The sequence below is a fragment of the Chiloscyllium plagiosum genome, unplaced genomic scaffold (assembly GCF_037043375.1).
Source record: "Chiloscyllium plagiosum isolate Xiang-an unplaced genomic scaffold, Cpla_swu_hap1 HiC_scaffold_47, whole genome shotgun sequence".
Classification (NCBI taxonomy): Eukaryota; Metazoa; Chordata; class Chondrichthyes; order Orectolobiformes; family Hemiscylliidae; genus Chiloscyllium; species Chiloscyllium plagiosum.
Genome location: NW_028270185.1, coordinates 46,243,982 through 46,270,483, shown reverse-complemented (window position 1 = coordinate 46,270,483; position 26,502 = coordinate 46,243,982).

Below are 26,502 nucleotides of genomic sequence, written 5' to 3'. Positions count from 1 at the left end.
GAGAGAGAGGGGGACAGAAAGAGAGGGTACCGAGAAGGAGGGGGTCAGAGACAGTGGGGGACAGAGAGAGAGGGGCAGAGAGAGAGGGGGACAGAGAGAGAGGGGGACAGAGAGAGGGGGAACAGATAAAGGGGGAACAGAGAAAGGAGGAACAGAGAGATGAGGGATAGAGCGAGGGCGACAGAGAGAGGGGAGACAGAGAGAGGGGAGACAGAGAGAGGGGAGACAGAGAGAGAGGGGACAGAGAGAGAGGGGACAGAGAGAGAGAGAGGGGACAGCGAGAGAGGGGACAGAGAGAGAGGGAAGACAGAGAGAGAGGGACAGAGAAAGAGCGGACAGAGAGAGAGAGGTGTAGAGAGAGAGGGACAGAGAAAGAGGGGACAGAGAGAGAGGTGTAGAGAGAGAGGGACAGAGAGAGAGGGGACAGGGAGAGAGGGGACAGAGAAAGAGGGGACAGAGAGAGAGGTGTAGAGAGAGAGGGACAGAGAGAGAGGGGACAGGGAGAGAGGGGACAGAGAGAGAGGGGACAGAGAGGGGGGGGCAGGGCGAGTGGGACAGAGATTGGGGGGTCAGAGAGGGCGACAGGGAGGGGTGGAACAGAGAGAGGGTGACAAAGGGTGAGGGGGACAGAGAGAGAGGGGACAGAAAGAGGCAACAGAGAGAGGGGGGCAGAGAGAGGGGGACAGAGAGAGGGGGACAGAGAGAGGGTGAACAGAGAAAGGAGGAACAGAGAGAAGGGGAATAGAGAGACGGTGACAGGGGGGGCAGAGAGAGGGAGACAGAGAGAGGGGGACAGAGAGAGAGGGGGACAGAGAGAGAGGGGGGGACAGAGAGAGAGGTCCGGGGGCAGAGAGAGGGGGCGACAGAGAGTGGGGGGATGGAGAGAGTGGGGGACAGAGAGAGAGAGAGGGGGACAGAGAGAGAGAGGGGGACAGAGGCGGGGGCAGAGAGAAGGGGACAGAATGAGGGTGACAGAGAGGGGGCCAGAGAGAGGGGGACAGAGAGAGAGGGGAACAGAGAGAGGGGGACAGAGGCGGGGGCAGAGAGAAGGGGACAGAGCGAGGGTGACAGAGAGGGGGCCAGAGAGAGGGGGACAGAGAGAGAGGGGGACAGAGAGAGTGGGACAGAGAGAGGGGTACAGAGGCGGGGGCAGAGAGAAGGGGACAGAGAGAGGGGACAGAGGCGGGGGCAGAGAGAAGGGGACAGAGTGAGGGTGACAGAGAGGGGTACAGAGAGAGAGGGGGACAGAGAGAGAGGGGGACAGAGAGAGGGGGACAGAGGCGGGGGCAGAGAGAAGGGGACAGAGTGAGGGTGACAGAGAGGGGGCCAGAGAGAAAGGGGAACAGAGAGAGGGGTACAGAGAGAGAGGCGGGTGGGAGAGAGAGGGGGTCAAAGAGAGAGGGGGACAGAGAGAGACGGCATAGAGAGAGAGACGGGGACAGAGAGAGAGGGTAAAGAGAGAGAGGGGACAGAGAGAGGGTACAGAGAGAGAGGGAGACAGAAAGAGAGGGTACCGAGAAGGAGGGGGTCAGAGACAGTGGGGGACAGAGAGAGAGGGGCAGAGAGAGAGGGGGCAGAAAGAGGCAACAGAGAGAGGGGGCAGAGAGAGAGGGTACAGAGAGAGAGGGGGACAGAGAGAGGGGGGGACAGAGAGAGGGGGAACAGATAGAGGGGGAACAGAGAAAGGAGGAACAGAGAGAAGAGGGATAGAGAGACGGTGACAGAGGGGGGGGCAGAGAGAGGGAGGCAGAGAGAGGGGGACAGAGAGAGAGAGAAGGGGACAGAGAGAGGGGTCGGGGACAGAGTGAGAGGGGGCAGAGAGAGGGCAACAGAGAGGAGGTCAGAGAACGGGGGAGAGAGAGGGGACAGAGAGAGGGGGACAGAGATAGTGGGGGAGAGAGAGGGGGTCAGAGAGAGAGGGACAGAGAGTGGGAGTGCAGAGAGAGTGAGGGCAGAGAGACAGGGTGACAGAGAGAGGGTCAGAGAGCAGGAGAGAGAGAGAGGGGGCAGTGAGAGGGGGATAGAGAGAGGGGGACAGAGAGAGGGGGGCAAAGAGAGAGGGGGCAGAGAGAGAGGGGAAAGAGTGAGGGGGACAGCAGTGAGGGGGACAGATAGAGGGGGACAGAGAGAGGAGAACAGAGAGGGGGCAAAGAGAGGGGGAACAGAGAAAGGTGGGACAGAGAGAAGGGGGGGATAGAGAGACGGTGACAGAGAGGGTGGCAGAGGGAGAGAGAGAGAGCGGTACAGTGTGGGGGAGAGAGGGGATCAGAGAGAGGGGGTCAGAGAATGGGCGGATGGAGAGAGAGGGGGATAGTGAGAGGGGGGGACAGAGAGAGAGGGCGCGGAGAGAGGGCAGAGAGAGAGCGACAGAGAGGGTGTCAGAGAGAGGGGGCAGAGAGAGAGGGGGCAGAGAGAGAGGGGGCAGAGAGAGGGGGGGGCACAGAGAGAGGGGGCAGAGAGAGGGTGTACAGAGAGACTGCGACAGAGAGAGGGGCGACAGAGATACATGCTGGGAGGGTAACTGCCCCTGGGTTATAGATCAATGCCATGGTTTGGGGCACACAGCCCTACATGCTGGGAGGGTAACTGCCCCTGGGTTATAGATCAATGCCATGGTTTGGGGCACACAGCCCTACATGCTGGGAGGGTAACTGCTCCTGGGTTACAGATCAATGACTTGGTTTGGGGCTCACAGCCCTACATGCTGGGAGGGTAACTGCTCCTGGGTTACAGATCAATGCACTGGGGTGGGGTACACAGCCCTACATGCTGGGAGGGTGACTGCTCCTGGGTTACAGATCAATGACTTGGTTTGGGGCTCACAGCCCTACATGCTGGGAGGGTAACTGCTCCTGGGTTACAGATCAATGCACTGGCGTGGGTTACACTGTCCTACATGCTGGGAGGGTAACTCCTCCTGGGTTACAGATCAATGCCTTGGGTTAGTGTACACAGCCCTACATGCTGGGAGTGTAACTGCTCCTGGGTTACAGATCAATGGCCTGGATTGGGGTACACAGCCCTACATGCTGGGAGGGTAACTGCACATGGGTTACAGATCGATGCCCTGGTTTGGTGTACACAGCCCTACATGCTGGGAGGGTAACTGCTCCTGGGTAACAGATCAATGCACTGGTGTGGGGTACACAGTATTACATGCTGGGAGGGTAACTGCTCCTGGGTTACAGATCAATGCCTTGGGTGAGTGAACACAGCCCTACATGCTGGGAGGGTAACTGCTCCTGGGTTACAGGTCAATGCAATGGGGTGGGGTACACAGACCTACATACTGGGAGGTTAACTGCTCCTGGGTTACAGATCAATGCCTTATTTCATGTACACAGCCCTACATGCTGGGAGGGTAACTGCTCCTGGGTTACAGATCAATGCCCTGGTTTGGTGTACACAGCACTTCATGCTGGGAGGGTAACTGATCCTGGGTTACAGATCAATGCACTGGTTTAGTGTACAATGCCCTACATTTTGGGAGGGTAACTGCTCCTGGGTTACAGATCAATGCACTGGTTTGGGGTACACAGCCCTACATGCTGGGAGGGTAACTGCTCCTGGGTTACAGGTCAATGCCCTAGTTTGGGGTACACTGCCCTACATTTTGGGAGGGTAACTGCTCCTGGGTTACAGATCAATGCCCTGGTTTGGGGTACACAGCCCTACATGCTGGGAAGGTAATTGCTCCTGGGTTACAGATCAATGCACTGGTTTGGTGAACAATGCCCTACATTTTGGGAGGGTAACTGCTCCTGGGTTACAGATCAATGCCCTGGTTTGCGGTACACAGCCCTACATGCTGGGAGGGTAACTGATACTGGGTTACAGATCAATGCCCTGGTTTGGGGTACATAGTCCTACATGCTGGGAGGGTAACTGCTCCTGGGTTACAGATCAATGCCCTGGTTTGGTGTACACAGCCGTACATGCTGTGAGGGTAACTGCTCCTGTGTTACAGATCAATGCCCTAGATTGGTGTACACAGCCCTACATGCTGGGAGCGAAAATGCTCCTGGGTTACAGATCAACGCCCTGGTTTGGTGTACACAGACCTACATGCTGGGGGGGTAACTGCTCCTGGGTTACAGATCACTGCCCTGGCTTGGGGTACACAGCCCTACATGCTGGGAGGGTAACTGCTCCTGGGTTACAGATGAATGCCCTGATTTGGGGTACACAGCCCTACATGCTGGGAGGGTAACTGCTCCTGGGTTATAGATCAATGCACTGGTTTGGGGTACAGAGTCCCAAATACTGGGAGGGTAAATGCACCTGGGTTACAGATCGATGCCCTGGTTTGGGGTACACAGCCCTACATCCTGGGAGGGTAACTGCTCCTGGGTTACAGATCAATGCCCTGGTTTGGGGTACACAGACCTACATGCTGGGAGGGTAACTGCTCCTGGGTTACAGATCAATGCACTGGGGTGGTGTACACAGGCCTACATGCTGGGAGGGTACCTGCTCCTGGGTTACAGATCAATGCCCTCGTTTGGGGTACACAGCCATACATGCTGGGCGAGTAACTGCTCGTAGTTTATAGATCAATGCCATGATTTGGGTTACACAGCCCTACATGCTGGGAGGGTAACTGCTCCTGGGTTATAGATCAATGCACTTGGGTGGTGTACACAGCCCTACAGGCTGGGAGGGTAACTGCTCCTGGGTTATAGATCAATGCCATGGTTTGGGGTTCACAGCCCTACAAGCTGGGAGCGTAACTGCTCCTGGGTTACAGATCAATGCCCTGGGGTGGGGTACAAAGACCTAAATGCTGGGAGGGTAACTGCTACTGGGTTACAGATCAATGCACTTGGGTGTGGTTCACAGCCCTACATGCTGGGAGGGAACTGCTCCTGGGTTACAGATCAATGCACTGGGGTGGTGTACAGAGCCCTACATGCTGGGAGGGTAACTGCTCCTGGGTTACAGATCGATGCCCTGGATTGGTGTACACAGCCCTTCATGATGGGAGGGTAACTGCTCCTGGGTTACAGATTAATGTACTGGGGTGGGGTACACAGTCCTACATGCTGGGAGGGGAAATGCTCTCGGGTGACAGATCAATGTATTGGCGTGGGGTAAACAGCCCTACATGCTGGGAGGGTAACTGCTCCTGGGTTAGAGATCAATGCCCTGGTTTGGTGTACACAGCCCTAGATGCTGGGAGGGTAACTGCTCCTGGGTTACAGATCAATGCCCTGGTTTGGGTACACAGCCCTACATGCTGGGAGGGTAACTGCTCTTGGGTTATAAATGAATGCCATGGATTGCGGTACACAGCCCTACATGCTGGGAGAGTAACTGCTCCTGGGTTACAGATCAATGCACTGGGGTGGGGTACACAGCCCTACATGCTGGGAGGGTAACTGGTCCTGGGTTACAGATCAATGCCCTGGAGTGGGGTACACAGCCCTACATGCCGGGAGGGTAACTGCTCCTGGGTTACAGATCAATGCACTGGTTTGGTGAACAAAGCCCTACATGCTGGGGGGGGGGGGGTGTAACTGCTCCTGGGTTACAGATCAATGCCCTGGTTTGGTGTACACAGCACTTCATGCTGGGAGGGTAACTGATCCTGGGTTACAGATCAATGCACTGGTTTGGTGTACAATGCCCTACATTTTGGGAGGGTAACTGCTCCTGGGTTACAGATCAATGCCCTGGTTTGCGGTACACAGCCCTACATGCTGGGAGGGTAACTGATACTGGGTTACAGATCAATGCCCTGGTTTGGGGTACATAGTCCGACATGCTGGGAGGGTAACTGCTCCTGGGTTACAGATCAATGCCCTGGTTTGGTGTACACAGCCCTACATGCTGTCAGGGTAACTGCTCCTGTGTTACAGATCAATGCCCTAGATTGGTGTACACAGCCCTACATGCTGGGAGCGAAAATGCTCCTGGGTTACAGATCAACGCCCTGGTTTGGTGTACACAGACCTACATGCTGGGGGGGTAACTGCTCCTGGGTTACAGATCAATGCCCTGGCTTGGGGTACACAGCCCTACATGCTGGGAGGGTAACTGCTCCTGGGTTACAGATGAATGCCCTGATTTGGGGTACACAGCCCTACATGCTGGGAGGGTAACTGCTCCTGGGTTACAGATCAATGCACTGGTTTGGGGTACAGAGTCCCAAATACTGGGAGGGTAAATGCACCTGGGTTACAGATCGATGCCCTGGTTTGGGGTACACAGACCTACATGCTGGGAGGGTAACTGCTCCTGGGTTACAGATCAATGCACTGGGGTGGTGTACACAGGCCTACATGCTGGGAGGGTACCTGCTCCTGGGTTACAGATCAATGCCCTCGTTTGGGGTACACAGCCCTACATGCTGGGCGAGTAACTGCTCGTAGTTTATAGATCAATGCCATGATTTGGGTTACACAGCCCTACATGCTGGGAGGGTAACTGCTCCTGGGTTATAGATCAATGCCCTGGGGTGGGGTACACAGCCCTACATGCTGGGAGGGTAACTGCTCCTGGGTTAGAGATCAATGCACAGGGATGTGGTACACAGCCCGACATGCTGGGAGGGTAACTGTTCCTGGGTTACAGATCAATGCCCTGGGGTGGGGTACACAGCCCTACATGCTGGGAGTGTAACTGCTCCTGGGTTACAGATCAATGCCCTGGGGTGGGGTACCCAGCCCTGCATGCTGGGAGGGTAACTGCTCCTGGGTTATAGATCAATGCCATGGTTTGGGGTTCACAGCCCTACAAGCTGGGAGCGTAACTGCTCCTGGGTTACAGATCAATGCCCTGGGGTGGGGTACAAAGACCTAAATGCTGGGAGGGTAACTGCTACTGGGTTACAGATCAATGCACTGGGGTGGTGTACAGAGCCCTACATGCTGGGAGGGTAACTGCTCCTGGGTTACAGATCGATGCCCTGGATTGGTGTACACAGCCCTTCATGATGGGAGGGTAACTGCTCCTGGGTTACAGATTAATGTACTGGGGTGGGGTACACAGTCCTACATGCTGGGAGGGGAAATGCTCTCGGGTTACAGATCAATGTATTGGCGTGGGGTAAACAGCCCTACATGCTGGGAGGGTAACTGCTCCTGGGTTAGAGATCAATGCCCTGGTTTGGTGTACACAGCCCTAGATGCTGGGAGGGTAACTGCTCCTGGGTTACAGATCAATGCCCTGGTTTGGGTACACAGCCCTACATGCTGGGAGGGTAACTGCTCCTGGGTTATAGATGAATGCCATGGATTGCGGTACACAGCCCTACATGCTGGGAGAGTAACTGCTCCTGGGTTACAGATCAATGCACTGGGGTGGGGTACACAGCCCTACATGCTGGGAGGGTAACTGGTCCTGGGTTACAGATCAATGCCCTGGAGTGGGGTACACAGCCCTACATGCCGGGAGGGTAACTGCTCCTGGGTTACAGATCGATGCCATGGTTTGTTGTACGCAGCCGTACATGCTGGGAGGATAAGTGCTCCTGCGTTACAGATCAATGCACTGGCTTGGTGTACACAGCCCTACATGGTGGGAGGATAACTGCTCCTGGGTAACAGATCAATGCACTGGAGTGGTGTACACAGCGCTACATGCTTGGAGGGTAAGTGCTCCTGGGTTACAGATCAATGCCCTGGTTTGGTGTACACAGCCCTACATGCTGGGAGGATAACTGCTCCTGGGTTACAGATCAATGCTCTCGAGTGGTGTACACAGCCCTACATGCTGGGAGGGTAACTGCTCCTGGGTTACAGATCGATGCCATGGTTTGGTGTACACAGCACTTCATGCTGGGAGGGTAACTGCTCCTGTGTTACAGATCAATGCACTGGGGTGGGGTACACAGCCCTTCATGCTGGGAGGGTAACTGCTCCTGGGTTACAGATCAATGCACTGGGGAGGGTACACAGCCCTACATGCTGGGAGGGTAACTGCTCCTGGGTTATAGATCAATACCATGGTTTGCGGTACACAGCCCTACATGCTGGGAGGGAAACTGATCCTGGGTTACAGATCAATGCACTGGTTTGGTGTACACAGCCCTACATGCTGGGAGGGTAACTGCTCCTGGGTTACAGATCAATGCCCTGGTTTGGTGTACACAGCCCTATATGCTGGGAGGATAACTGCTCCTGGGTTACAGATCAATGCCCTCGTTTGGGGTACACAGTCCCACATGCTGGGTGGGTAACTGCTCCTGGGTTACAGATCAATGGCCTGGATTGGGGTACACAGCCCTACATGCTGGGAGGGTAACTGCTCCTGGGTTACAGATCGATGCCATATTTTGGTGTACGCAGCCGTACATGTTGGGAGGGTAACTGCTCCTGGGATTCAGATCAATGCACTGGCTTGGTGTACACAGCCCTACATGCTGGGAGGATAACTGCTCCTGGGTTACAGATCAATGCACTGGAGTGGTGTACACAGCCCTAAATGCTTGGAGTGTAAGTGCTCCTGGGTTACAGATCGATGCCATATTTTGGTGTACGCAGCCATACATGTTGGGAGGATAACTGCTCCTGGGATTCAGATCAATGCCCTGGTTTGGTGTACACAGCCCTACATTCTGGGAGGATAACTGCTCCTGGGTTACAGATCAATGCACTGGCGTGGGGTACACAGTCCTACATGCTGGGAGGGTAACTGCTCCTGGGTTACAGATCAATGCACTGGTTTGGTGTACACAGCCCTATATGCTGGGAGGTAAATGCTCCTGGGTTACAGATCAATGCACTTGGGTGTGGTTCACAGCCCTACATGCTGGGAGGGAACTGCTCCTGGGTTACAGATCAATGCACTGGGGTGGTGTACAGAGCCCTACATGCTGGGAGGGTAACTGCTCCTGGGTTACAGATCGATGCCCTGGATTGGTGTACACAGCCCTTCATGATGGGAGGGTAACTGCTCCTGGGTTACAGATTAATGTACTGGGGTGGGGTACACAGTCCTACATGCTGGGAGGGGAAATGCTCTCGGGTTACAGATCAATGTATTGGCGTGGGGTAAACAGCCCTACATGCTGGGAGGGTAACTGCTCCTGGGTTAGAGATCAATGCCCTGGTTTGGTGTACACAGCCCTAGATGCTGGGAGGGTAACTGCTCCTGGGTTACAGATCAATGCCCTGGTTTGGGTACACAGCCCTACATGCTGGGAGGGTAACTGCTCTTGGGTTATAGATGAATGCCATGGATTGCGGTACACAGCCCTACATGCTGGGAGAGTAACTGCTCCTGGGTTACAGATCAATGCACTGGGGTGGGGTACACAGCCCTACATGCTGGGAGGGTAACTGGTCCTGGGTTACAGATCAATGCCCTGGAGTGGGGTACACAGCCCTACATGCCGGGAGGGTAACTGCTCCTGGGTTACAGATCAATGCACTGGTTTGGTGAACAAAGCCCTACATGCTGGGGGGGGGGGGGGGGGGGTGTAACTGCTCCTGGGTTACAGATCAATGCCCTGGTTTGGTGTACACAGCACTTCATGCTGGGAGGGTAACTGATCCTGGGTTACAGATCAATGCACTGGTTTGGTGTACAATGCCCTACATTTTGGGAGGGTAACTGCTCCTGGGTTACAGATCAATGCCCTGGTTTGGGGTACATAGTCCGACATGCTGGGAGGGTAACTGCTCCTGTGTTACAGATCAATGCCCTAGATTTGTGTACACAGCCCTACATGCTGGGAGCGAAAATGCTCCTGGGTTACAGATCAACGCCCTGGTTTGGTGTACACAGACCTACATGCTGGGGGGGTAACTGCTCCTGGGTTACAGATCAATGCCCTGGCTTGGGGTACACAGCCCTACATGCTGGGAGGGTAACTGCTCCTGGGTTACAGATGAATGCCCTGATTTGGGGTACACAGCCCTACATGCTGGGAGGGTAACTGCTCCTGGGTTACAGATCAATGCACTGGTTTGGGGTACAGAGTCCCAAATACTGGGAGGGTAAATGCACCTGGGTTACAGATCGATGCCCTGGTTTGGGGTACACAGACCTACATGCTGGGAGGGTAACTGCTCCTGGGTTACAGATCAATGCACTGGGGTGGTGTACACAGGCCTACATGCTGGGAGGGTACCTGCTCCTGGGTTACAGATCAATGCCCTCGTTTGGGGTACACAGCCCTACATGCTGGGCGAGTAACTGCTCGTAGTTTATAGATCAATGCCATGATTTGGGTTACACAGCCCTACATGCTGGGAGGGTAACTGCTCCTGGGTTATAGATCAATGCCCTGGGGTGGGGTACACAGGCCTACATGCTGGGAGGGTACCTGCTCCTGGGTTACAGATCAATGCCCTCGTTTGGGGTACACAGCCCTACATGCTGGGCGAGTAACTGCTCGTAGTTTATAGATCAATGCCATGATTTGGGTTACACAGCCCTACATGCTGGGAGTGTAACTGCTCCTGGGTTACAGATCAATGCCCTGGGGTGGGGTTCACAGCCCTGCATGCTGGGAGGGTAACTGCTCCTGGGTTATAGATCAATGCCATGGTTTGGGGTTCACAGCCCTACAAGCTGGGAGCGTAACTGCTCCTGGGTTACAGATCAATGCCCTGGGGTGGGGTACAAAGACCTAAATGCTGGGAGGGTAACTGCTACTGGGTTACAGATCAATGCACTGGGGTGGTGTACAGAGCCCTACATGCTGGGAGGGTAACTGCTCCTGGGTTACAGATCGATGCCCTGGATTGGTGTACACAGCCCTTCATGATGGGAGGGTAACTGCTCCTGGGTTACAGATTAATGTACTGGGGTGGGGTACACAGTCCTACATGCTGGGAGGGGAAATGCTCTCGGGTTACAGATCAATGTATTGGCGTGGGGTAAACAGCCCTACATGCTGGGAGGGTAACTGCTCCTGGGTTAGAGATCAATGCCCTGGTTTGGTGTACACAGCCCTAGATGCTGGGAGGGTAACTGCTCCTGGGTTACAGATCAATGCCCTGGTTTGGGTACACAGCCCTACATGCTGGGAGGGTAACTGCTCCTGGGTTATAGATGAATGCCATGAATTGCGGTACACAGCCCTACATGCTGGGAGAGGAACTGCTCCTGGGTTACAGATCAATGCACTGCGGTGGGGTACACAGCCCTACATGCTGGGAGGGTAACTGGTCCTGGGTTACAGATCAATGCCCTGGAGTGGGGTACACAGCCCTACATGCCGGGAGGGTAACTGCTCCTGGGTTACAGATCAATGCCCTGGTTTGGGGCACACGTCCCTACATGCGGGGAGGGGAACTGCTCCTGGGTTATAGATCAATGCCATGGTTTCGGGTACACAGCCCTACATGCTGGGAGGGTAACTGCTCCTGGGTTACAGATCGATGCCATGGTTTGTTGTACGCAGCCGTACATGCTGGGAGGATAAGTGAACCTGCGTTACAGATCAATGCACTGGCTTGGTGTACACAGCCCTACATGGTGGGAGGATAACTGCTCCTGGGTAACAGATCAATGCACTGGAGTGGTGTACACAGCGCTACATGCTTGGAGGGTAAGTGCTCCTGGGTTACAGATCAATGCCCTGGTTTGGTGTACACAGCCCTACATGCTGGGAGGATAACTGCTCCTGGGTTACAGATCAATGCTCTCGAGTGGTGTACACAGCCCTACATGCTGGGAGGGTAACTGCTCCTGGGTTACAGATCGATGCCATGGTTTGGTGTACACAGCACTTCATGCTGGGAGGGTAACTGCTCCTGTGTTACAGATCAATGCACTGGGGTGGGGTACACAGCCCTTCATGCTGGGAGGGTAACTGCTCCTGGGTTACAGATCAATGCACTGGGGAGGGTACACAGCCCTACATGCTGGGAGGGTAACTGCTCCTGGGTTATAGATCAATACCATGGTTTGCGGTACACAGCCCTACATGCTGGGAGGGAAACTGATCCTGGGTTACAGATCAATGCACTGGTTTGGTGTACACAGCCCTACATGCTGGGAGGGTAACTGCTCCTGGGTTACAGATCAATGCCCTCGTTTGGGGTACACAGTCCCACATGCTGGGAGGGTAACTGCTCCTGGGTTACAGATCAATGCCCTGGTTTGGTGTACACAGCCCTACATGCTGGGAGGGTAACTGCTCCTGGGTTACAGATAAATGCACAGGGGTGGGGTAAACAGCGCTACATGCTGGGAGTGTAACTGCTCCTGGGTTACAGATCAATGCCCTCGTTTGGGGTACACAGTCCCACATGCTGGGAGGGTAACTGCTCCTGGGTTACAGATCAATGCCCTGGTTTGGTGTACACAGCCCTACATTCTGGGAGGATAACTGCTCCTGGGTTACAGATCAATGCACTGGCGTGGGGTACACAGTCCTACATGCTGGGAGGGTAACTGCTCCTGGGTTACAGATCAATGCACTGGTTTGGTGTACACAGCCCTATATGCTGGGAGGTAAATGCTCCTGGGTTACAGATCAATGCACTGGGGTGGCGTACGCAGCCCTACATACTGGGAGGGTAACTGCTACTGGGTTACGGATCAATGTCCTGGTTTGGTGTACCCAGCCCTACATGCTGGGAGTGTAACTGCTCCTGGGTTACAGATCAATGCCCTGGGGTGGCGAACACAGCCCTACATGCTGGGAGGGTAACTGCACCTGGGTTACAGACCAATGCCCTGGTTTGGTGTACAGAGCCCTACATGCTGGGAGTGTAACTGCTCCTGGGTTACAGATCGATGCCCTGATTTGGTGTACACAGCACTTCATGCTGGGACGGTAAGTGCTCCTGGGTTACAGATCAATGCCCTGGTTTGGTGTACAAAGCCCTACATGTTGGGAGTGTAACTGCGCCTGGGTTACAGATCAATGCCCTGGAGTGGGTAGACAGCCCTATATGCTGGGAGGGTAACTGTTCCTGGGTTACAGATCAATGCACTGGGGTGGGGTACACAGCCCTACGTGCTGGGAGGGTAACTGCTCCTCGGTTACAGATCAATGCACTGGGCTGGGGTTCAAAGTCCTACATGCTGGGCAGGTAACTGCTACTCGGTTACAGATCAATGTCCTGGCTTGGTGTACACAGCCCTACATGCTGGGAGGGTAACTGCTCCTGGGTTATAGATCAATGCCATGGCTTGCGGTACACAGCCCTACATGCTGGGAGGGTAACTGATCCTGGGTTACAGATCAATGCATTGGGGTGTGGTACACAGCCCTACGTGCTGGGAGTGTAACTGCTCCTCGGTTACAGATCAATGCACTGGGCTGAGGTTCAAAGCCCTACATGCTGGGAGGGTAACTGCACCTGGGTTACAGATCAATGCCCTGGTTTGGGGCACACAGCCCTACATGTTGGGAGGGTAACTGCTACTGGGTTATAGATCAATGCCATGGTTTGTGGTACACAGCCCTACATGCTGTTAGGGTAACTGATCCTGGGTTACAGATCAATGCACTGAAGTGGTGTACACAGCCCTACATGCTTGGAGGGTAAGTGGTCCTGGCTTACAGTTCAATGCCCTGGTTTGGTATACACAGCCCTGCATGCTGAGAGGGTAACTGCTCCTGGGTTACAGATCGATGCCCTAGTTTGGTGTACACATCACTTCATGCTGGGAGGGTAACTGCTCCTGTGTTACAGATCAATGCACTGGGGTGGGGTACACAGCCCTTCATGCTGGGAGGGTAACTTCTCCTGGGTTACAGATCAATGCACTGGGGAGGGTACACAGCCCTACATACTGGGAGGGTAACTGCTCCTGGGTTATAGATCAATACCATGGTTTGCGGTACACATCCCTACATGCTGGGAGGGAAACTGATCCTGGTTTACAGATCAATGCACTGGTTTGGTGTACACAGCCCTACATGCTGGGAGGGTAACTGCTCCTCGGTTACAGATCAATGCCCTGGTTTGGTGTACACAGCCCTATATGCTGGGAGGATAACTGCTCCTGGGTTACAGATCAATGCCCTCGTTTGGGGTACACAGTCCCACATGCTGGGAGGGTAACTGCTCCTGGGTTACAGATCAATGCCCTGGATTGGTGTACACAGCCCTACATGCTGGGAGGGTAACTGCTCCTGGGTTACAGATCGATGCCATATTTTGGTTTACGCCGCCGTACATGCTGGGAGGATAACTGCTCCTGGGTTACAGATCAATGCCCTGGTTTGGTGCACACAGCCCTACATTCTGGGAGGATAACTGCACCTGTGTTACAGATCAATGCACTGGGGAGGGTACACAGACCTACATGCTGGGAGGGTAACTGCTCCTGGGTTATAGATCAATACCATGGTTTGCGGTACACAGCCCTACATGCTGGGAGGGAAACTGATCCTGGGTTACAGATCAATGCCCTCGTTTGGGGTACACAGTCCCACATGCTGGGAGGGTAACTGCTCCTGGGTTACAGATCAATGCCCTGGTTTGGTGTACACAGCCCTACATGCTGGGAGGGTAACTGCTCCTGGGTTACAGATCAATGCCCTGGATTGGTGTACACAGCCCTACATGCTGGGAGGGTAACTGCTCCTGGGTTACAGATCGATGCCATATTTTGGTTTACGCAGCCGTACATGCTGGGAGGATAACTGCTCCTGGGTTACAGATCGATGCCATATTTTGGTTTACGCAGCCGTACATGCTGGGAGGATAACTGCTCCTGGGTTACAGATCAATGCACTGGCTTGGTGTACACAGCCCTACATGCTGGGAGGATTACTGCTCCTGGGTTACAGATCAATGCACTGGAGTGGTGTACAAAGCCCTAAATGCTTGGAGTGTAAGTGCTCCTGGGTTACAGATCAATGCCCTGGTTTGGTGCACACAGCCCTACATTCTGGGAGGATAACTGCTCCTGGGTTACAGATCAATGCACTGGCGTGGGGTACACAGTCCTATATGCTGGGAGGGTAACTGCTCCTGGGTTACAGATCAATGCACTGGTTTGGTGTACACAGCCCTATATGCTGGGAGGGTAAATGCTCCTGGGTTACAGATCAATGCACTGCGGTGGCGTACGCAGCCCTCCATACTGGGAGGGTAACTGCTACTGGGTTACAGATCAATGTCCTGGTTTGGTGTACCCAGCCCTACATGCTGGTAGAGTAAATGCTCCTGGGTTCAGGTCAATACACTGGGGTGGGGTACACAGCCCTACATGCAGGGAGTGAAACTGATCCTGGGTTACAGATCAATGCACTGGTTTGGTGTACACAGCTCTACATGCTGGGAGGGTAACTGCTCCTCGGTTACAGATCAATGCCCTGGTTTGGTGTACACAGCCCTACATGCTGGGAGGATAACTGCTCCTGGGTTACAGATCAATGCCCTTTGTGTGGGGTACACAGTCCCTCATGCTTGGAGGGTAACTGCTCCTGGGTTACAGATCAATGCCCTGGATTGGGGTACACAGCCCTACATGCTGGGAGGATAACTGCTCCTGGGTTACAGATCAATGCACTGGGGAGGGTACACAGACCTACATGCTGGGAGGGTAACTGCTCCTGGGTTATAGATCAATACCATGGTTTGCGGTACACAGCCCTACATGCTGGGAGGGAAACTGATCATGGGTTACAGATCAATGCCCTCGTTTGGGGTACACAGTCCCACATGCTGGGAGGGTAACTGCTCCTGGGTTACAGATCAATGCCCTGGTTTGGTGTACACAGCCCTACATGCTGGGAGGGTAACTGCTCCTGGGTTACAGATCAATGCCCTGGATTGGTGTACACAGCCCTACATGCTGGGAGGGTAACTGCTCCTGGGTTACAGATCGATGCCATATTTTGGTTTACGCAGCCGTACATGCTGGGAGGATAACTGCTCCAGGGTTACAGATCAATGCACTGGCTTGGTGTACACAGCCCTACATGCTGGGAGGATTACTGCTCCTGGGTTACAGATCAATGCACTGGAGTGGTGTACAAAGCCCTAAATGCTTGGAGTGTAAGTGCTCCTGGGTTACAGATCAATGCCCTGGTTTTGTGCACACAGCCCTACATTCTGGGAGGATAACTGCTCCTGGGTTACAGATCAATGCACTGGCGTGGGGTACACAGTCCTATATGCTGGGAGGGTAACTGCTCCTGGGTTACAGATCAATGCACTGGTTTGGTGTACACAGCCCTATATGCTGGGAGGGTAAATGCTCCTGGGTTACAGATCAATGCACTGGGGTGGCGTACGCAGCCCTCCATACTGGGAGGGTAACTGCTACTGGGTTACAGATCAATGTCCTGGTTTGGTGTACCCAGCCCTACACGCTGGTAGAGTAAATGCTCCTGGGTTACAGGTCAATACACTGGGGTGGGGTACACAGCCCTACATGCAGGGAGTGAAACTGATCCTGGGTTACAGATCAATGCACTGGTTTGGTGTACACAGCCCTACATGCTGGGAGGATAACTGCTCCTGGGTTACAGATCAATGCCCTTTGTGTGGGGTACACAGTCCCTCATGCTTGGAGGGTAACTGCTCCTGGGTTACAGATCAATGCCCTGGATTGGGGTACACAGCCCTACATGCTGGGAGGATAACTGCTCCTGGGTTACAGATCAATGCACTGGCTTGGTGTACACAGCCCTACATTCTGGGAGGATAACTGCTCCTGGGTTACAGATCAATGCACTGGCGTGGGGTACACAGTCCTACATGCTGGGAGGGTAACTGCTCCTGGGTTACAGATCAATGCACTGGTTTGGTGTACACAGCCCTATATGCTGGGAGGGTAACTGCTCCTGGGTTACAGATCAATGCACTGGGGTGGCGTACGCAGCCCTACATACTGGGAGTGTAACTGCTACTGGTTTACAGATCAATGTCCTGGTTTGGTGTACCCAGCCCTACATGCTGGGAGAGTAAATGCTCCTGGGTTACAGGTCAATGCACTGGGGTGGGGTACACAGCCCTACATGCTGGGAGGGTAACTGCTACTGGGTAACAGATCAATGCCCTGGTTTGTTGCACACAGCCCTACATGCTGGGAGGGTAAGTGCTCCTGGGTTACAGATCATTGCCCTGGTTTGGTGTACACAGCCTTACATGCTGGGAGTGTAACTGCTCCTGGGTTACAGATCAATGCCCTCGGTTGGGGTCCACAGCCCTACATGCTGGGAGGGTAACTGCACCTGGGTTATAGATCAATGCACTGGTTTGAGGTACACAGCCCTACATGCTGGGAGGGTAACTGCTCCTGAGTTACAGACCAATACCCTGGTTTGGTGTACAGAGCCCTACATGCTGGGAGGGTAACTGCTCCTGGGTTACAGACCAATGCCCTGGTTTGGTTTACAGAGCCCTACATGCTGGGAGGGTAACTGCTCCTGGGTTACAGATCGATGCCCTGGTTTTGTGTACACAGCACTTCATGCTGGGAGGGTAAGTGCTCCTGGGTTACAGATCAATGCCCTGGTTTGGGGTACACAGCCCTATATGCTGGGAGGGTAACTGTTCCTGGGTTACAGATCAATGCCCTGGGGTGGGGTACACAGCCCTACATGCTGGGAGTGTAACTGCTCCTGGGTTACAGATCAATGCCCTGGGGTGGGGTACACAGCCCTACATGCTGGGAGGGTAACTGTTCCTGGGTTACAGATCAATGCCCTGGTTTGGTGTACACAGCCCTACATGCTGGGAGGGTAACTGATCCTGGGTTACAGATCAATGCACTGGGGTGGGTTACACAGCCCTACATGCTGGGTGGGTAACTGCTCCTGGGTTACAGATCAATGCCCTGGTTTGGTGTACACAGCCCTACATGCTGGGAGGGTAACTGCTCCAGGGTTACTGATCAATGACCTGGTTTGGGGTACACAGCCCTACATGCTGGGAGGGTAACTGCTCCTGGGTTATAGATGAATGCATTGGGGTGGGGTACACAGCCCTACGTGCTGGGAGGGTAACTGCTCCTGGGTTATAGATCAATGCCCTGGTTTGGGGCACACAGCCCTACATGCGGGGAGGGTAACTGCTACTGGGTTATAGATCAATGCACTGGTTTGAGGTACACAGCCCTACATGCTGGAAGGGTAACTGATCCTGGGTTACAGATCAATGCACTGGTGTGGGGTACACAGCCCTACATGCTTGGAGTGTAAGTGCTCCTGGGTTACAGATCAATGCCCTGGTTTGGTGTACACAGCCCTACATTCTGGGAGGATAACTGGTCCTGGGTTACAGATCAATGCACTGGCGTGGGGTACACAGTCCTACATGCTGGGAGGGTAACTGCTCCTGGGTTACAGATCAATGCACTGGTTTGGTGTACACAGCCCTATATACTGGGAGGGTAACTGCTCCTCGGTTACAGATCATTGCACTGGGGTGGCGTACACAGCCCTACATACTGGGTGGGTAACTGCTACTGGGTTCCATATCAATGTCCTGGTTTGGTGTACCCAGCCCTACATGCTGCGAGGGTAACTGCTCCTGGGTTATAGATCAATGCGCTGGGGTGGGGTACACAGCCCTACATGCTGGGAGGGTAACTGCTCCGGGGTTACAGATGAATGCCCTGGTTTTGTGTACACAGCCCTACATGCTGGGAGGGTAACTGCTACTGGGTAACAGATCAATGCCCCAGTTTGGTGTACACAGCCCTACATGCTGGGAGGGTAAATGCTGCTGGTTTACATATCAATGCCCTGGTTTGTTGTACACAGCACTACATGTTGGGTGGGTAACTGCTCCTGGGTTACAGATCAGTGCCCTGGTTTGGAGTACACAGCCCGACATGCTGCGATGGTAAGTGCTCCTGGGTTACAGATCAATGCCCTAATTTGGTCTACAAAGCCCTACATGCTGGGAGGGTAACTGCTCCTGGGTTACAGATCATTGCCCTGGTTTGGTGTACACAGCCCTACATGCTGGGAGGGTAACTGCTCCCGGGTTACAGATCAAAGCACAGGGGTCGGGTAAACAGCGCAACATGCTGGAAGGGTAACTGCTCCTGGGTTAAAGATCGATGCCCTGTTTTGGTGTACACAGCCCTACACGCTGGGAGTGTAACTGCTCCTGGGTTACAGATCACTGCCCTGGGGTGGGGTACACAACCCTACATGCTGGGAGGGTAACTGTTCCTGGGTTACAGATCAATGCCCTGGTTTGGTGTACACAGCACTTCATGCTGGGAGGCTAACTGCTCCTGGGTTACAGACCAATGCCCTGGTTTGGTGTACAGAGTCCTACATGCTGGGAGGGTAACTGCTCCTGGGTTACAGATCGATGCCCTGGTTTGGTGTACACAGCACTTCATGCTGGGAGGGTAACTGCTCCTGGGTTACAGATTGATGCCCTGGTTTGGTGTACACAGCACTTCATGCTGGGAGGGTAACTGCTCCTGGGTTACAGATCAATGCACTGGGGTGGGGTACACAGCCCTTCATGCTGGGAGTGTAACTGCTCCTGGGTTACAGATCGATGCCCTGGTTTGGTGTACACAGCACTTCATGCTGGGAGGGTAACTGCTCCTGGGTTACAGATCAATGCACTGGGCTGGGGTACACAGCCCTACATGCTGGGAGGGTAACTGCTCCTGGGTTACAGATCAATGCCCTGGTTTGTGGTACACAGCCCGACATGCTGGGAGGGTAACTGATCCTGGGTTACAGATCAATGCACTGGTGTGGGGTACACAGCCCTACATGCTTGGAGTGTAAGTGCTCCTGGGTTACAGATCAATGCCCTGGTTTGGTGTACACAGCCCTACATTCTGGGAGGATAACTGCTCCTGGGTTACAGATCAATGCACTGGCGTGGGGTACACAGTCCTACATGCTGGGAGGGTAACTGCTCCTGGGTTACAGATCAATGCACTGGTTTGGTGTACACAGCCCTATATACTGGGAGGGTAACTGCACCTGGGTGACAGATCATTGCACTGGGGTGGCGTACGCAGCCCTACATACTGGGAGGGTAACTGCTACTGGGTTACAGATCAATGCCCTGGTTTGGTGTACACAGCCCTACATGCTGGGAGGGTAACTGCTCCTGGGTTACAGATCAATGCCCTGGTTTGTGGTACACAGCCCTACATGCTGGGAGGGTAACTGCTCCTGGTTTATAGATCAATGCCATGGCTTGCGGTACACAGCCCGACATGCTGGGAGAGTAACTGATCCTGGGTTACAGATCCATGCACTGGGGTGGGGTACACAGCCCTACATGCTGGGAGGGTAACTGCTCCTGTTTTATAGATCAATGCCATGGTTTGCGGTAAACAGCCCTACATGCTGGGAGGGTAGCTGATCCTGGGTTACAGATCAATGCACTGGTTTGGTGTACACAGCTCTAAACGCTGGGAGGGTAATTGCTCATGGGTTATAGATCAATGCCATGGCTTGCGGTACACAGCCCTACATGCTGGGAGGGTAACTGCTCCTTGGTTACAGATCAGTGCACTGGGGTGGTGTGCACAGTCCTACATGCTAGGAGGGTAACTGCTCCTGGGTTACAGATCGATGCACTGGGGTAGGGTTCAAAGCCCTACCTGCTGGGAGGGTAACTGCTCCTGGGTTACAGATCAATGGACTGGGGTGGTGTACACAGTCCTACATGCTGAGAGTGTATGTGCTCCTGGGTTACAGATCAATGGCCTGGTTTGGTGTACACAGCCCTACATTCCGGGAGGATAACTGCTCCTGGGTTACAGATCAATGCACTGGCGTGGGGTACACAGTCCTACATGCTGGGAGGGTAACTGCTCCTGGGTTACAGATCAATGCACTGGTTTGGTGTACACAGCCCTATATACTGGGAGGGTAACTGATCCTGGGTTACAGATCATTGCACTGGGGTGGCGTACGCAGCCCTACATACTGGGAGGGTAACTGCTACTGGGGTACATATCAATGTCCTGGTTTGGTGTACCCAGCCCTACATGCTGTGAGGGTAACTGCTCCTAGGTTACAGATCAATGCACTGGGGTGCGGTACATAGCCCGACATGGTGGGAGGGTAACTGCTCCGGGGTTACAGATGTATGCCCTGGTTTTGTGTACACAGCCCTACATGCTGGGAGGGTAACTGCTACTGGGTAACAGATCAATGCCCTGGTTTGGTGCACACAGCCCTAAATGCTGGGAGGGTAAATGCTGCTGGTTTACATATCAATGCCCTGGTTTGTTGTACACAGCACTACATGTTGGGTGGGTAACTGCTCCTTGGTTACAGATCAGTGCCCTGGTTTGGTGTACACAGCCCTACATGCTGGGAGGGTAGCTGCTCCTGGGTTACAGATCATTGCCCTGGTTTGGTGTACACAGCCGTACATGCTGTGAGGGTAAGTGCTCCTGGGTTACAGATCAATGCCCTAGTTTGGTCTACAAAGCCCTACATGCTGGGAGGGTAGCTGCTCCTGGGTTACAGATCATTGCCCTGGTTTGGTGTACACAGCCCTACATGCTGGGAGGGTAACTGCTCCTGGGTTACAGATAAATGCACAGGGGTGGGGTAAACAGCGCTACATGCTGGGAGTGTAACTGCTCCTGGGTTACAGATCAATGCCCTCGGGTGGCGTACACAGCCCTACATGCTGGGAGGGTAACTTCTCCTGGTTTACAGATCAATGCCCTGGTTTGGTGTACACAGCCCTACATGTTGGGAGGGTAACTGCTCCTGGCTTACAGACCAATGCCCTGGTTTGGTGTACAGAGCCCTACATGCTGTGAGGGTAACTGCTCGTGGGTTACAGATCAATGCCCTGGTTTGGTGTGCACAGCACTTCATGCTGGGAGGGTAAGTGCTCCTGGGTTACAGATCAATGCCCTGGTTTTGTGTACAAAGCCCTACATGCTGGGAGGGTAACTGCTCCTGGGTTACAGATCATTGCCCTAGTTTGGTGTACACAGCCCTACATGCTGGGAGGGTAACTGCTCCTGGGTTACAGATCAATGCACAGGGGTGGGGTACACAGCGCTACATGCTGGGAGGTTAACTGCTCCTGGGTTAAAGATCGATGCCCTGTTTTGGTGTACACAGCCCTACACGCTGGGAGTGTAACTGCTCCTGGGTTACACATCACTGCCCTGGGGTGGGGTACACAACCCTACATGCTGGGAGGGTAACTGTTCCCGGGTTACAGATCAATGCCCTGGGGTGGGGTACACAGCCCTACATGCTGGGAGGGTAACTGCTCCTGGGTTACAGATCGATGCCCTGGTTTCATGTACACAGCACTTCATGCTGGGAGGGTAACTGCTCCTGGGTTACAGATCAATGCACTGGGGTGGGGTACACAGCCCTTCATGCTGGGAGGGTAACTGCTCCTGGGTTACAGATCAATGCACTGGGGTGGGGTACACAGCCCGACATGCTGGGAGTGTAACTGCTCCTGGGTTACAGATCAATGCCCTGGTTTGGTGTACACAGCCCTACCTGCTGGGAGGGTAAATGCTTTCGGGTTACAGGTCAATGCACTGGGATGGGGTACACAGCCCGACATGCTGGGAGTGTAACTGCTCCTGGGTTACAGATCAATGCCCTGGTTTGGTGTACACAGCCCTACCTGCTGGGAGGGTAACTGCTCCTGGGTTACAGATCAATGCCCTGGTTTGGGGTACACAGCCCTACATGCTGGTAGGGTAACTGCTCCTGGTTTATAGATCAATGCCATGGTTTGCGGTACACAGCCCGTCATGCTGGGAGAGTAACTGATCCTGGGTTACAGATCAATGCACTGGGGTGGTGTACACAGCCCTACGTGCTGGGAGGGTAACTGCTCCTCGGTTACAGATCAATGTACTGGGCTGGGGTTCAAAGCCCTACCTGCTGGGAGGGTAACTGCTCCTGGGTTACAGATCAATGCCCTGGTTTGGGGTACACAGCCCTACATGCTGGGAGGGTAACTGCTCCTGTTTTATAGATCAATGCCAAGGTTTGCGGTAAACAGTCCTACATGCTGGGAGGGTAACTGATCCTGGGTTACAAATCAATGCACTGGTGTGGGGTACACAGCCCTATATGCTGGGAGGGTAACAGCTCCTGGGTTACAGATCAATGTTCTGGTTTGGGGCACACAGCCCTACATGCTGGGAGGGTAACTGCTCCTGGGTTATAGATCAATGCCATGGTTTGCGGTAAACAGACCTACATGCTGGGAGGGTAACTGATCCTGGGTTACAGATCAATGCCATGGCTTGCGGTACACAGCCCTACATGCTGGGACGGTAACTGCTCCTTGGTTACAGATCAGTGCACTGGGGTGGTGTGCGCAGTCCTACATGCTAGGAGGGTAACTGCTCCTGGGTTACAGATCGATGCACTTGGGTAGGGTTCAAAGCCCTACCTGCTGGGAGGGTAACTGCTCCTGGGTTACAGATCAATGCCCTGGTTTGGGGTACACAGTCCTACATGCTGGGAAAGTAACTGCTCCTGGGTTACAGTACAATGCCCTGGGGTGGGATACACAGCCCTACATGCTGGGAGGGTAAATGCTCCTGGGTTACAGATCAATGCCCTGGTTTGGTGTACACACCCCTACATGCTGGGAGGGTAACTGGTCCTGGGTTATAGATCAATACCCTGGTTTGGTGCAAACAGCCCTTCATGCTGGGAGGGTAACTGCTCCCTGGGTTACAGATCAATGCCCTGGGGAGGGGTATTCAGCCCTACATGCTGGGCGGGTAAATGCTGCTGGGTTACAGATCCATGCACTGGGGTGGGGTACAAAGTCCTACATGCTGGGAGGGTAACTGCTCCTGGGTTACAGATCGATGCACTGGGGTGGGGTACACAGTCCTACATACTGGGAGGGTAAAGGTTCCTGGGTTACAGATCGAGTCCCTGGTTTGGTGTACACAGCCCTACATGCTGGGAGGGTAAGTGCTCCTGGGTTACAGATCAATGCCCTCGTTTGGGGTACACAACCCTACATGCTGGGAGGGTAACTGCTCCTGGGTTACAGATCCATGCACTGGGGTGGGGTACACAGTCCTACATGCTGGGAGGGTAACTGCTCCTGGGTTACAGATCGATGCACTGGGGTGGGGTACACAGTCCTACATGCTGGGAGGGTAAAGGTTCCTGGGTTACAGATCGATCCCCTGGTTTGGTGTGCACAGCCTTACATGCTGGGAGGGTAACTGCTCCTGCGTTACAGATCAATGCACTGGGGTGGTGTACATAGTCCTACATGTCGGGAGGGTAACTGCTCCTGGCTTACAAATCAATGCCCTAGATTGCAGTACACAGCCCTACATGCTGGGAGGGTAACTGCTCTTGGGTTACAGATCGATGCCCTGGTTTGGTGTACACAGCACTTCATGCTGGGAGGGTAACTGCTCCTGGGTTACAGATCAATGCACTGTGGTGGTGTACACAGCCCTACATGCTGGGAGGGTAACTGCTCTTGGGTTACAGATCGATGCCCTGGTTTGGTGTACACAGCCCTACATGCTGGGAGGGTAACTGCTCCTGGGTTACAGATCAATGCCCTGGTTTCGGGTACAGAGCACTACATGCTGGGAGGGTAACTGCTCCTGTGTTATAGATCAATGCACTGGGGTGGTGTACACAGCCCTACATGCTGGGAGGGCAACTGCTCCTGGGTTACAGATCATTGCCCTGGTTTGGTGTACACAGCCCTACATGCTGGGAGGGTAACTTCTCCTGGTTTACAGATCAATGCCCTGGGGTGATGTTCACAGCCCTACATGCTGGGGGGGTAACTGCTCCTGGGCTACAGATCAATGCACTGGGGTGGGGTACACAGCACTTCATGCTGGGAGGGTAAATGCTCCTGGGTTACAGATCAATGCTCTGGTTTGGTGTACACAACCCTACATGCTGGGAGGGTACCTGCTCCTGTGTTAGAGATCAATGCCCTGGTTTGGTGTACACAGCCCTACGTCCTCGGAGGGGAACAGCTCGTGGGTTACAGATCAATGCCCTGGTTTGGTGTACAGAGCCCTACATGCTGGCAGGGTAATTGCTCCAGGGTTACAGATCAATGCACTGGGGTGGTGTACACAGCCCTACATGCTGGGAGGGTAACTGCTCCTGGGTACATATCAATGCCCTGGCTTGGGGTACACTGCCCTATATGCTGGGAGGGTAACTGCTCCTTGGTTACAGATCAATGCACTGGGGTGGTGTACACAGTCCTACATGCTGGGAGGGTAACTGCTCCTGGGTTACAGATCGATGCACTGGGGTGTGGTACACAGCCCTACATGCTGGGAGGGTAACTGCTCCTGGGTTACAGATCAATGCACTGGGGTGGGGTACACAGTCCTACATGCTGGGAGGGTAACTGCTCCTGGGTTACAGATCAATGCCCTGGTTTGGTGTACACAGCCCTGCATGCTGGGAGGGTAACTGCTCCTGGATTACAGATCAATGCTCTGGTTTGGTGTACACAGCCCTACATGCTGGGAGGGTAACTGCTCCTGGGTTACATATCAATGCTCTGGTTTTGTGTACACAGCCCTACATGCTGGGAGGGTAACTGCTCGTGGGTTATAGATCAATACCCTGGTTTGGTGTACACAGCCCTAAATGCTGGGAGGGTAACTGCTCCTGGGTTACAGATCATTGCCTGGTTTGGTGTACACAGCCCTTCATGCTGGGAGGGTGACTGCTCCTGGGTTACAGATCGATGCCCTGTTTTGGTGTATACAGCCCTCCATGCTGGGAGTGTAACTGCTCCTGGGTTACAGATCAATGCCATGGGGAGGGGTATTCAGCCCTACATGCTGGGAGGGTAACTGCTCCTGGGTTGCAGATCAATGCACTGGGGTGGGGTACACAGCCCTTCATGCTGGGAGGGTAACTGTTCCTGGGTTACAGAGCAATGCACTGGGGTGATTTACACAGCCCTACATGCTGGGAGGGTAACTGCTCCTGGGTTACAGATCGATTCCCTGGTTTAGTGTACACAGCCCTACATGCTGGGAGGGTAACTGCTCCTGGGTTACAGATCAATGCACTGGGGTGGGGTAAACAGCCCTAAATGCTGGGAGGGTAACTGCTCCTGGGTTATAGATCAATGCCATGGTTTGCGGTACACAGCCCTACATGCTGGGAGGGTAACTGATCCTGGGTTACAGATCAATGCACTGGTGTGGGGTACACAGCCCTAAATGCTGGGAGGGTAACTGCTCCTGGGTTACAGATCAATGCATTGGAGTGGGGTACACAGCCCTAAATGCTGGGAGGGTAACTGCTCCTGGGTTATAGATCAATGCCATGGTTTGCGGTACACAGCCCTACATGCTGGGAGGGTAACTGATCCTGGGTTACAGATCAATGCACTGGTGTGGGGTACACAGCCCTAAATGCTGGGAGGGTAACTGATCCTGGGTTATAGATCAATGCCATGGTTTGCGGTACACAGCCCTACATGCTGGGAGGGTAACTGTTCCTGGGTTACAGATCAATGCACTGGTGCGGGGTACACAGCCCTAAATGCTGGGAGGGTAACTGATCCTGGGTTATAGATCAATGCCATGGTTTGCGGTACACAGCCCTACATGCTGGGAGGGTAACTGCTCCTGGGTTACAGATCAATGCACTGGTGTGGGGTACACAGCACTTCATGC